The sequence below is a fragment of the Pseudophryne corroboree genome, chromosome 2, assembly GCF_028390025.1.
Source record: "Pseudophryne corroboree isolate aPseCor3 chromosome 2, aPseCor3.hap2, whole genome shotgun sequence".
NCBI lineage: Eukaryota > Metazoa > Chordata > Amphibia > Anura > Myobatrachidae > Pseudophryne > Pseudophryne corroboree.
In genome coordinates this window covers 578,167,053-578,179,600 of record NC_086445.1, presented here as the reverse complement: position 1 = coordinate 578,179,600, position 12,548 = coordinate 578,167,053, and positions in this window count along the sequence as shown.

Here is a 12,548-nt window from a genome sequence, read left to right as displayed (position 1 = left end):
GGTCCCCATTTCCAATGATTTTCCAATGTGATAGGTATTGTATATACAAGATATTTTGTGTGCGGCCCTCGAATATTCACTGAAAGTGTTAAGTGGCCCACCAGCTGAAATAATTGCCCACCCCTGGGTTAATACATCTGCCCCACAGTGTGTTACTTATGTGTTGCTGTATCTTAACATGAATCACGTTACTATATCTGTCTTTTAGGTGATGGAGGATATGGCTGTTTCTCTTGGCTTCTAACTCCATTGTCCCGACCTGATACCCCTGCTGAACACAATTATAATAATGCACATAAGTCCATGCGGAATGTGATAGAAAGATGTTTTGGTGTGCTGAAATCTAGGTTTCGGTGTCTGGATAAGTCTGGTGGCCTTTTGTTGTATAGTCCCTCCAAGGTGACTCAAATTGTGTTCTGCTGCTGCTTTCTTCATAACATGTGTTTGCAACAACATCTGCCACATGTTGAGGAGGAGGAGGAGGAGGATGAAGAAAGCAGCCAGCAAGCAGAGGAATTAGAGACATCTGGTGATACTTGGAGTACAGATGTAGGGCGGCAAGTTAGGCATGAGCTCATCACTCGCTATTTCTAAGGTAAGTTTGTTTTGCTTATTTAATTTGTTGTGTAATCATAAATAGATGTTGGCCCATTTTTAGTGTAAAAACCATTACTCAGAATGTGTCTGTCTCCTTGAGACATACAAACATACCCTCGCTTTAGGCAAAACAAATGTCGCATGTGTCTTGTGTTTTAAAAAAAAATCTAAACAACAGATTATGAGTGGCATGCATTAAGTCTGGATAAGTGTTCGTAAACTTGCACTGATTATTTATTACAAGCACACATAATCCACATAGTAATTTATTTAGTATTTTACTTTATGATTGTGTTGGACATCCTAATGCACAGGTTCTCAAACTCGGCCCTCAGGACCACACACAGTGCATGTTTTGCAGGTAACCCAGTAGAAGCACAGGTGTATGAATTACTCACAGACACATTTTAAAAGGTTCACAGGTGGAGCTAATTATGTCACTTGTGATTCTGTGAGGAGACCTGCAAAACATGAACTGTGTGGGGTCCTGAGGGCTGAGTTTGAGAACCTGTGTTCTAAATAAACAGTCCTCAACATATAATATGTTAGCCTTGAGGAATACTTGTGTCCCTATGTGTGATGCTCCATCATATTTAAGGGACACAAACTTACTCTCATCAAAAATAATGTATTTTGTAATGTTTGCTGCAGTAAACTTGCTGATTTGTAAGGAAATACACAGTTTACCACATATATACATTATTATCCACATTATTTGTGTTTTGGTTTAGAATTTCTTATTTTTTGGTTTCTGCATCATGTGTAATAACATTATTACTCATTTTTAACACACACAAACATGGCCCAACAATAATGACATTCATTTTGCCAATGAATTATCTCAATTCAATGAGAACATAGTAAAAGCTTTTTACGCAACTCAATTGTGTTATTCTTGTAATGTTGTATAGAGAAGAAAGGTAAAATAGTTAACAATCACATTGTAATTTGGATTGGCTGCAGGATATGAGAATTGTTGGAATCTAGAAAGAGTAATGATTAGAAAAAAATCAAGTGATATGGTTACTTCCTGCTAACATGTATGTGCAGCTCCAACAACATTTCCCTCCTCCAAAAATAAACAAAGATGGTAAAGAATAAATGTGCGTACAAATTTGATGCTGTTGTTTGTAGCACTTATAATTAATGATGTTGTATAAATTGTCAAGGAGCTAAGTGTTATATATATTTAGCCAAACATACACTTACTAACTATTTTGAATTACTTCTCAGAAATGTTGTTTGTTTGTTTTGTTTTAATTTTTTTTGGGTGCCTGCTTGTCCTGCCCTTTGCCAATAGCACTGTTATGTTGTCGTGCTCTAGTGGAGCATCTTGGTGGTGATGAGACTGGCGTGATATTTGGAGTAGTCGTACCAGAACTGCTGCTTGTTTGCTGTTGGTGCATGGATCTGAGTGTTTCATTCAGGTTAGTGAGGGTGGCATTGAGTTCACATGTAGCAGCATTTTGATTGTCTACAATTCGGAATAAACTTTCATTAATCTTTTGATTGTTTTGAAAAATGTTCATATAACTGTGCTGTTGTCTGTGCTGTTCTTCCATTAGTCTGTGCTGTTCTTCCATTATGCGCTGTAAGTTGCCCATGACCTGTGTAGTGTCTGTACGCATGAGTTCCATGGTATTGCCAATTCTGGTTGTTTGTTCATTTTGTCTACTCAGATTTCTGGTGATTCTTCTGAGGTGACATGGTAGGCTTGCAAACATTTGTGTCTGCCTACGCAGGCAATCTTCATTAGTGGCCTGCTGTCTAGCCCAAATGGTCCAAAACACCTGATCAGGGCCTTGTGTTACTGGTGTTGTTGGGCTGTGTTGTGGTGGTGGTGTGCTTTGCTGTGGTGGTGTACTCACAGGTGCTGGGGGGCTGATTCCTTGGCTTAATGGCTGCATTTCTAAGATGATTGTCTCCTCCATGTCACTGTGTTGCCGTTGTTGCGGAGGGATGCTGTTACCAGGACTAGAAGCTGAAATGTATAAAAATTGGCCGTTAGCTATCCATATGTTTGATAAATGAAAATAAAACACTACACATGGAACACATGCCATTCACTGTTGCTTTCAGATATTCTGCCTAGCAACATCATCACTCTTAACTTAAATACATACATATGCCTGTTTGTGGCAAATGTTTCTGGTTACTTAATTGTGAAAGCAAACACTTTAGTTTTATTGTAGATCAGACATACTCCAACATAAAAACACATTGTAACCCATAATGTGTTACCTTATAGCTTTTCTCAAACAAACATAGTAATGTTTTTATATGTATTTGGCAATGTGAGCTCAAACACACATGATTAAATTTGAAAATCGACCTTACTATTTGCAAAAATTAAACATGAGTTTCTGTTGCAGCATCTTACACACAATGTGCTACTGTATGCCTCAAGTGGACATACATATCTTTACTGGATGTGGACAAGGCCATTTTGCTTGGATTCCATTTCATGTTTTACTTACTTCGGTAATTATTTAAGTTTTTGATGTGTTTTTACTTAATGCGGTTAAGAAAAAGTTTGTTAACGATCTGAAATTGTGTACATTTATTTCAGTTTGATACTCACAATCAAGATGAGGGGAGTGTGGATGACGTCTTGGAGGTGTGTCCAAAATTTGGAGTGGGGGGACCGAACATACTGTGGATAATCTTCGTGGCGGGGTAGCCTGCTGTGGTTGGCCCTGGACATCAGCCCTTGCTTTCTTTGCTGCCACAGGCTTTTTGTGGTGGAGTCTTCCAGAAGTCCCACTTCTGCTGCTCCAGACTTCTTTTGATGGACCTATTAATGAAAGATAAATTTTGTTATGCCCATTCCTTTACAAACATACCCTATACTACAATGGACACTTTACCTGCTTCCGCAGCGTCATCATCCTCAGATGTGATGGGAGTAACTGGAGGACGAGTAGTACTGCTTTTTTCAAACACTGTAAAAAAAATTACAAAAAAATGTATTCATGCTATTGTTGATACATCCACCCATTATGCTTATAAACATTTATTCTTTAAGAAATGCTTGCTTTATTTTTCTGAAAAACATAATGACCGGAAACCAAAAAGGCACTACATAAAACAATAAACATTGTCCAATAGCCATATGCACTATGGAAAGTTCAACACAGGAAAACATGTACAGGACACTGACATAGGCCACAAGTAAAAATACATACATTAACAACCAAAAACACACACATCTTAATTTTGTAATGAAAGGATAAATATTACAGATGCAATATAGAAATTGCTGTGTGATGTGGCACTCCAAACACACTTTACCACTATATGAGTCAAAAAAAAAAACACAAATAAAAAAATTAGACTGCAGTGTTGTGTCACGGTACAAATACAAACTCAAACTGAACAAACAAATAGCGGTTTTTAATTAAAAAAAAATATTAGATTCTGTAATAATGACATTACACATGTAAGTGGTTTCTACTACTCCAGCCTCTAACATGACAACCACTGTTTTGGAAACATTGCACATGGATAACCTAAATATAAAACATAGGCCAAATTAAACATCCAAAAATGTCCAAAAGGAAAACATTATTGCAGGACAATTCAATGACACACCAAGTCCAAACTACACATGCAAAATATACTGGAAAAAAACACATGACATACTGTACAATAAAGTAAGATGTTACATTGGCTTTTGTATAAAACATTACCCAAAACAATGTATTTGCTGACACACACTTGAAGATGGGATCCATATGCAACGTGACATGACACACTTTTAAAAAAATAAATAAAATAAGGTCATAGAATGTTAATGCAAATACACATGCTCACCATTCTTCCTGGGCCTATCTGAATCCCGGACATGGGTTGCAGAGACTACTTCAGGAGGTATTACACTCCGCATGGGCTCCTCATACTCCAGATATCTTGCAATATAGGGCTGCCCACCACCGGTTTTTCGAGCCGACTTCACCTCCTTGGCCATTTTGGACTTGACACGTCGCTTTATGTCATAGTACCGTTTGCGGCATGTGTCCTCCGTCCGCTTGACCACCCCCTCACTATTGACAGCAGCAACAACTTTCGCCCACAACACCGTCTTCCTCCGTGTTGGCACCTTGGCGGACTCAGGCCCAAATAGCTGCCGCTGATACTTCATCAGCTCACGCACCAATGCCACATTTTCAGCAAAACTAAACTTGACATTCCGCCCAGTCTTAGCAGTAGTGCGTGGCTACGGAGCTGTCTGACTGTCACTATCACTGTCACTTGAGGCTGCTGCAGCAACCTCACCCACCTCCTTTACCTCACTAACCTCACTAACACTCACCTCCTCCACCTGACCGACCTCCTCCCCCTCACTCACACCCTCCACCTCACCCACCTCTGAGTCACACATAGTTGTGTGTCTAAACACTTAACACAGGAAAAAGAAAAAAACAACAACACACTCCTCCACTACCACTACACAACTCACACACACACACACACACACACACACACACACACACACACAAACACTGACAAGGGACTATAAAGAAAAATAACTTGGACCAAAAATGAGACAAAACCACAAAAAACAAGACTACAAGAATGACAAGACGACTTACAAACACAATACCACACTCAGAAATCGATACCAACACTCCTCACCAAAACACTAATTTACCTACCTCCACAGCACAACCTCCCTCCTCCTCACCACTAACTAAACCCACGAGGTGTGGACGGTTTGGGGCGTATTTATATGGTTGCGCACAGACACTCCTACCATCTGAAACACAACCAATCACGAACGGGGATGAAAATCGAAACTAAAAGTGAAAATGCGGCCGGGGTCTTAAAAAAACCCTGCCGCGTTTAACTTAGAAGAAATACCAGTAAAAAGAACCAAAAGACGTACGCAAATGACAATGACGGCCGAGAATGGTCCAAAAAAAAACGACTGGCATCGACATCGGAAAACACGAAAAGCATAAAGTCGACTGCTTCGTAACTTGGCGTATATAAATTCAAAAAGTTGCATGAAAATGCACCCGATACAAGACGAGTTTAAACACTACACAATCCGACACAAACACGAATATTAATAAATATTGGCCCTGATCTGAAAAGTGGTAAAAGACAACATTTTGAGTAATGAAGCAAGTTTGCCGCATGAAGGGGGGGGGGTGGTTCTAAGAACTATGAGGGGAGATAATTTGGAGTAAATAGATTGTCGTTATTATAGGTACATAAAAAAATTAGAGTGTGGCAGAAAAATGTATCATTTAACTGTTGAAATGAAAGCTTGTGGCGTTCTGGATCAAAGACATCACATATGGCTCTGATACCTTTGCTTTTCCATAAGAGAAACCATATATTATGTGGGTATTGTAAAGAATCAGGATTACCCCATATATATCCCATAGATGCTTAACCAGCTTAACCAGGTGTGGTACAAATAGGAATTTGACCCTCAGTGTACTTACCACTAATGAAGGGAGAGATTTAGAGGACCACTTAATACACAGATATGTTGCAAAATTCATCCTGACACATTTGTTAATGGGACAGGATAACCAATACATTTTACAATATCTATATAAAAAGTGTTTATTATCACTCAGTAGATGTGCATGGAAACACTGGTGTATCTATATACATCTATAAGTAGATCTATATTTATATATCTATAATAGATGCAGGGCTTGTGGTGCACACAGAGCCATGGGTCAAAGAGGGACCCGAACCGCACACCTATCTTTTGTGTGACATTTTTGCAAATATAACAATGGCGCCATCGATAGTGAAGACCCTGGCACTATGATAGAACCTTTTCTATCTTCTAATCAACTGCAATCTCCTGAAACAATAAATCACACTCTTTATTCAACATATGCAAATACTAAACACAACTGTTTATAGTGCACTTCGCTGGAAATCATATCTTCTGCATGCTAGCAGATAAACAGAGAAATGCTTTGGAATATTGGGGGTAATTCTGAGTTGATCGCAGCCTCAAGTTTGTTATCAATTGAGCAAAACCATGTGCACTGCAGGGGGGACAGATATAACATGTGCAGAGAGAGTTAAATTTGGGTGGGTTATTTTGTTTCTGTGCAGGGTAAATACTGGCTGCTTTCTTTTTACACTGCAATTTAGAATTCAGTTTGAATACACCCCACCCAAATCTAACTCTCTCTGCACATGTTATATCTGTCCCCCCTGCAGGGCACATGGTTTTGCCCAATTGCTAACAAACTTGAGGCTGCGATCAACTCAGAATTACCCCCATTAATCGGGATGCAATGTCTAACATGAGGAGGAAGGGATAAAATGGCGTGCTCCAAAAATCCAGCCAAATTAGCAATTATTTCACTAAAAGAGCCTGATTCTGAAAATAGCACAAAATAAAGTATACAGTATTTAAGGGGGATGACTACATAAAAGACACAACATCAATAAAGAATAATTTAATATGAATGTGTCTGTCTAAACATTCACAGGATGTCATATAAATAAATAGTACATTTGAAGAGCACAGTAAAATACATTTATTTTGCAACAGGGCACCTAGGGGGCGATTCAACATGAATCGCAATGTTGCTGAAATCGCTATTGAGCGATTTTAGCACCTGTGCAGAGCGCATGTGCCAGGTTTTAAACTACGTTCTCTTTAGACCTAGCAGGGAGGTTGATGGCATGGCGCTGACGCACTGCTTGGGGATGCGGTTCGGACAATGCAGGCCTGTCCGGACCGTTTTCTGGATGGGCGTGGTGGCTGCGTGATGTCACGCGCAGCCGCTACCACCCAAAAGATGGCTCACATGTTAGAGGGGGGGACTTGCTCTGTGCTGAGCACCCCCTGCATGTTAGTGTAAAGAGTTAAGAGCTGTAGTAATGCGATTTTTTTGCACAACTACAACCCATGTAAATTTAGGCCCCTAGATGGACTATGTTTAAAGTGCACGACTGTTATCTCTTTGGAGATGTTTGTGTAAGCTATTATTGCTTCTATGGGTGTGCAGAGGCAAATATATATCTCCAGAGGTGCAGCGCGCAAAATTGACAATTTGAAAGCACGGCTGGACTGTCTATCAGGCAAAAGCCAGAAGGGCTAATGGCATGATGGTCTGGGCCGGCCTTCTGAAGGTCTGGCAGAGCAGGTTCGCCTACCACTACTCTACTCAGCTGGCATGCTTTGAAGCCCTGTGCCATGTGACCATGTTCCCTTTTCCCATCCACATAAATAGAAGGAATGCCAGGGAAGAATTTCTGACCCAGTCTGATTCTGCATCAAAATACACCCACTTACCAATTTAGCCACCAGCACTTTTCAGTAAATACATGGGGAAGGGGGGGGGGGGGGTTGGGGGGTTCGGTTTACCCCCATATTATAGCTTATGTTAATTATAAGGGTGGCTAGTCACTGTCTTATTACATATGGAGATTTTGGGGCAGTACAGAGCTGAACATACTGCATGCCTGTTTGCAGAATGCACTATGAATGCTAGTGGCTGGGATGCCGTCCGTCAGTATACCGACAGCAGCATCCCGGTCAGTAGTATGCCGGCAGCAGGGCGAGCGCTCAAAAGCCCCTTGTGAACTTGCTGTGCACACCACACTGCGGATTCAGTGGCTTGCTGCGCTCGTCACAAGTTATATTCTCCTCCTATGGCTGTCTTGCCGGTATTCTGGCGTCGGCATAGTCCCGCTTGTCGGGATTCCAGTATCGCCATTCTGACTGCCGGGATCCCGAGCCGCGATATCTTCACCGCTTCCCGTTTTACAATGGGCCTGCTCTGGAAACAGCATTTGCAAGTACAGATGATGCAATCATATTATATATCTTTTTTATCATATCTCTGCTTGCAACTGAGAAAGCGTACCTGGACTGTAATTGGGCATTCTCATGTAGGCAATGTTCAGTGAGGCTATTCATTGGGGTTCAATGTGGTTTTTTTTCTCTACTTGGGGACGCTATGTTTCATTTTTATTCCCCTGGGGGACAATGTCTGCACCAGTTGTTAAAATAAAACCTTTTGGGCTCTATGTATTATAATCTTTGGCCAGCCCTCCTAAAGTATGTGCTTTTTTCCCATTGGAGAAAATGTGTTTCTTTTTTTCCACTGGGGGGAAACATGGGGGTATATTTACTAACATTCGTAATTCTCCCGATTTGGTGGGAGAATAATCACGAATGACATCGAAAGTGTAAAACTGCAACTTTTTGAATTTGTTACGACTAATTTACTAAGCTGCCGTATTCTGCATTTTCGGGTTTTCCGATGTCGATGTCATTCGTTTTTTTAGGCAGTGTTTTACGTGAGTGACTTGTAAAACACTGCCGACTTTAATACAATGAATCTCGGCCGGATCTGAGAGATCCGTGCTGGGCTCCATTGTGCACTTTGTTTAAAAAAAAAAGTTTAAATGTTAAAAAAAAATTGCGTGGGGTCCCCCCTCCTAAGGCAAACCAGCCTCGGGCTCTTTGAGCCGATCCTGGTTGCAGAAATATGGGGAAAAAATGGACAGGGGTTCCCCCATATTTAAGCAACCAGCATCGGGCTCTGCGCCTGGTCCTGGTTCCAAAAATACGGGGGACAAAAAGCGTAGGGGTCCCCCGTATTTTTAAAACCAGCACCGGGCTCCACTAGCTGGACAGATAATGCCACAGCCGGGGGTCACTTTTATACCGTGCCCTGCGGCCGTGGCATCAAATATCCAACTAGTCACCCCTGGCCGGGGTACCCTGGGGGAGTGGGGACCCCTTCAATCAAGGGGTGTCCCCCCCCCAGCCACCCAAGGGCCAGGGGTGAAGCCCGAGGCTGCCCCCCCCATCCAATGGGCTGCGGATGGGGGGCTGATAGCCTTTTTGTAAAAGTGATTGATATTGTTTTTAGTAGCAGTACTACAAGGCCCAGCAAGCCTCCCCCGCATGCTGGTACTTGGAGAACCACAAGTACCAGCATGCGGCGGAAAAACGGGCCCGCTGGTACCTGTAGTACTACTACTAAAAAAATACCCAAAAAAAGACAATACACACACACCTTGAAAGTAAAGTTTTATTACATCCATCCACACAAACATACATACATACTTACCTTATGTTCACACGAGGGTCGGTCCTCTTCTCCAGTAGAATCCATGGGTTACCTGTTGAATAAATTATACTCACCAGATCCAGGGTACCAGGCTCCTCGGATAATCCTTTTGTAATCCACGTACTTGATTAAAAAAATAAAACGGATACCCGAGCCACGCACTGAAAGGGGACCCATGTTTTCACATGGGTCCCCTTTCCCCGAATGCCAGAAACCCACTCTGACTGATGTCTAAGTGGGTTTCTTCAGCCAATCAGGGAGCGCCACGTTGTAGCACCCTCCTGATCGGCTGTGTGCTCCTGTACTGTCTGACAGGCGGCACACGGCAGTGTTACAATGTAGCGCCTATGCGCTCCATTGTAACCAATGGTGGGAACTTTCTGCTCAGCGGTTGACCGAAAGTGACCTCACCGCTGAGCAGAAAGTTCCCACCATTGGTTACAATGGAGCGCATAGGCGCTACATTGTAACACTGCCGTGTGCCGCCTGTCAGACAGTACAGGAGCACACAGCCGATCAGGAGGGTGCTACAACGTGGCGCTCCCTGATTGGCTGAAGAAACCCACTTAGACATCAGTCAGAGTGGGTTTCTGGCATTCGGGGAAAGGGGACCCATGTGAAAACATGGGTCCCCTTTCAGTGCGTGGCTCGGGTATCCGTTTTATTTTTTTAATCAAGTACGTGGATTACAAAAGGATTATCCGAGGAGCCTGGTACCCTGGATCTGGTGAGTATAATTTATTCAACAGGTACCCCATGGATTCTACTGGAGAAGAGGACCGACCCTAGTGTGAACATAAGGTAAGTATGTATGTATGTATGTTTGTGTGGATGGATGTAATAAAACTTTACTTTCAAGGTGTGTGTGTATTGTCTTTTTTTGGGTATTTTTTTAGTAGTAGTACTACAGGTACCAGCGGGCCCGTTTTTCCGCCGCATGCTGGTACTTGTGGTTCTCCAAGTACCAGCATGCGGGGGAGGCTTGCTGGGCCTTGTAGTACTGCTACTAAAAACAATATCAATCACTTTTACAAAAAGGCTATCAGCCCCCCATCCGCAGCCCATTGGATGGGGGGGACAGCCTCGGGCTTCACCCCTGGCCCTTGGGTGGCTGGGGGGGGGACACCCCTTGATTGAAGGGGTCCCCACTCCCCCAGGGTACCCCGGCCAGGGGTGACTAGTTGGATATTTGATGCCACGGCCGCAGGGCACGGTATAAAAGTGACCCCCGGCTGTGGCATTATCTGTCCAGCTAGTGGAGCCCGGTGCTGGTTTTAAAAATACGGGGGACCCCTACGCTTTTTGTCCCCCGTATTTTTGGAACCAGGACCAGGCGCAGAGCCCGATGCTGGTTGCTTAAATATGGGGGAACCCCTGTCCATTTTTTTCCCATATTTCTGCAACCAGGATCGGCTCAAAGAGCCCGAGGCTGGTTATGCTTAGGAGGGGGGACCCCACGCAATTTTTTTTAAAAAAATTAACACTTTCCCACCCCTTCCCACTGATATACATGCACGGATCTCATGGATCCGTGCATGCCTATCCAATCACGGCTCAAAAAAGCAGGTCTGTTTTTTTTTAGCACTTTTTTACGAGTTGTATTTTTTCACGGCAGTGTTTTTTTTTTTTTTTGCTTTGCACTTCTTAGTAAATGACCGAGATTCATATCTAAACAGCCGCGTTTTGACCGATGGTGTATTCATTCGTATTTTTATTCTTGGACTTGCAAAAAAATACGAATGGCCTCATCACTGCCGTGATTTCTGCTTAGTAAATTCCCGAGATGACACTTTGAAGAAAAAACGGCATCTCGGTCAAAATCGGGACCTTAGTAAATATACCCCATGGTTTTCTTTTTTCCACTGGAGGACAATGTTTTTTTAATTTTTTTCATTGGGGACAATGTCTTTTTTTCCCCGTTGGGGGACAATGTGTTTTGGGGTTTTTATTCACTGGAGGACAATTTGTTTTTTGTTTTGTTTTTCACTGGGGGACAATGTGTTTTGGGGTTTTTTCACTGGGGGACAATGTCTTTTGTTTTTCATTGGGGACAAATGTTTTTTAGTTTTTATTTTTTGCCAGTGAAGGGCAATGTGTTCTGATTTGTCTTTTTTAGTGGTGAACAATATGTTTAGAGGGTTTTTTCCATTGGGGGACAATCATTTTATTTATTTTTTTACTGGGGGACAGTGTTGTTGTTTTTTACTGGGGTGTGGGGTTTTTTTTGCACTGGGGACAGTGTTTTTTTTGCACTGGGGAGGGGCAATGTGTTTTTATTTTCTCACAGGGAACAATGTTTTTTTTCACTGGGGGACAACAATTTTTTATTTTTTATCCCCACTGGGGAACAATGTGTTTTATTTAATTTTTTTCACTGGGGGACAATGTCTGCACCAGTTGTTAAAATCAAACCTTCAGTGCTCTATGTATTATAATTTGTGGCCAGCCCTCACAAAGAATCCTCATCACTGAAAATTTGAGGCAATAAGCAATCTTTATGCCCCAGATGGTGCATTGGTGAGTCGCCAGGACAGGGCCTCTGACAGAAGCCCATCCTAGCAATCACGAAGAAACAATGTGATCGCAATGCAATCATTTTACTGTCACACTATAGTGCCTCCACTTCACATTGTGTCACATTACAGTGCCCCAGTTCATATTATGTAACATTTTGATGTCCTACAGTTCATTTTATATCACATTATAATAAGCAAGTCCAGGAGCATAACTAAATATAGTGCAGGCTTCAATGTGTCTCTGATTACACAGCAGCCAAACCTATCTTTTGAATAGCAGACAGCATTTTCACTTATGGAAAAAAAAACAAAATAGCAATTGTTTAACTTCACAGTGGTAACTTATCATAACACAACAGATTTAGTA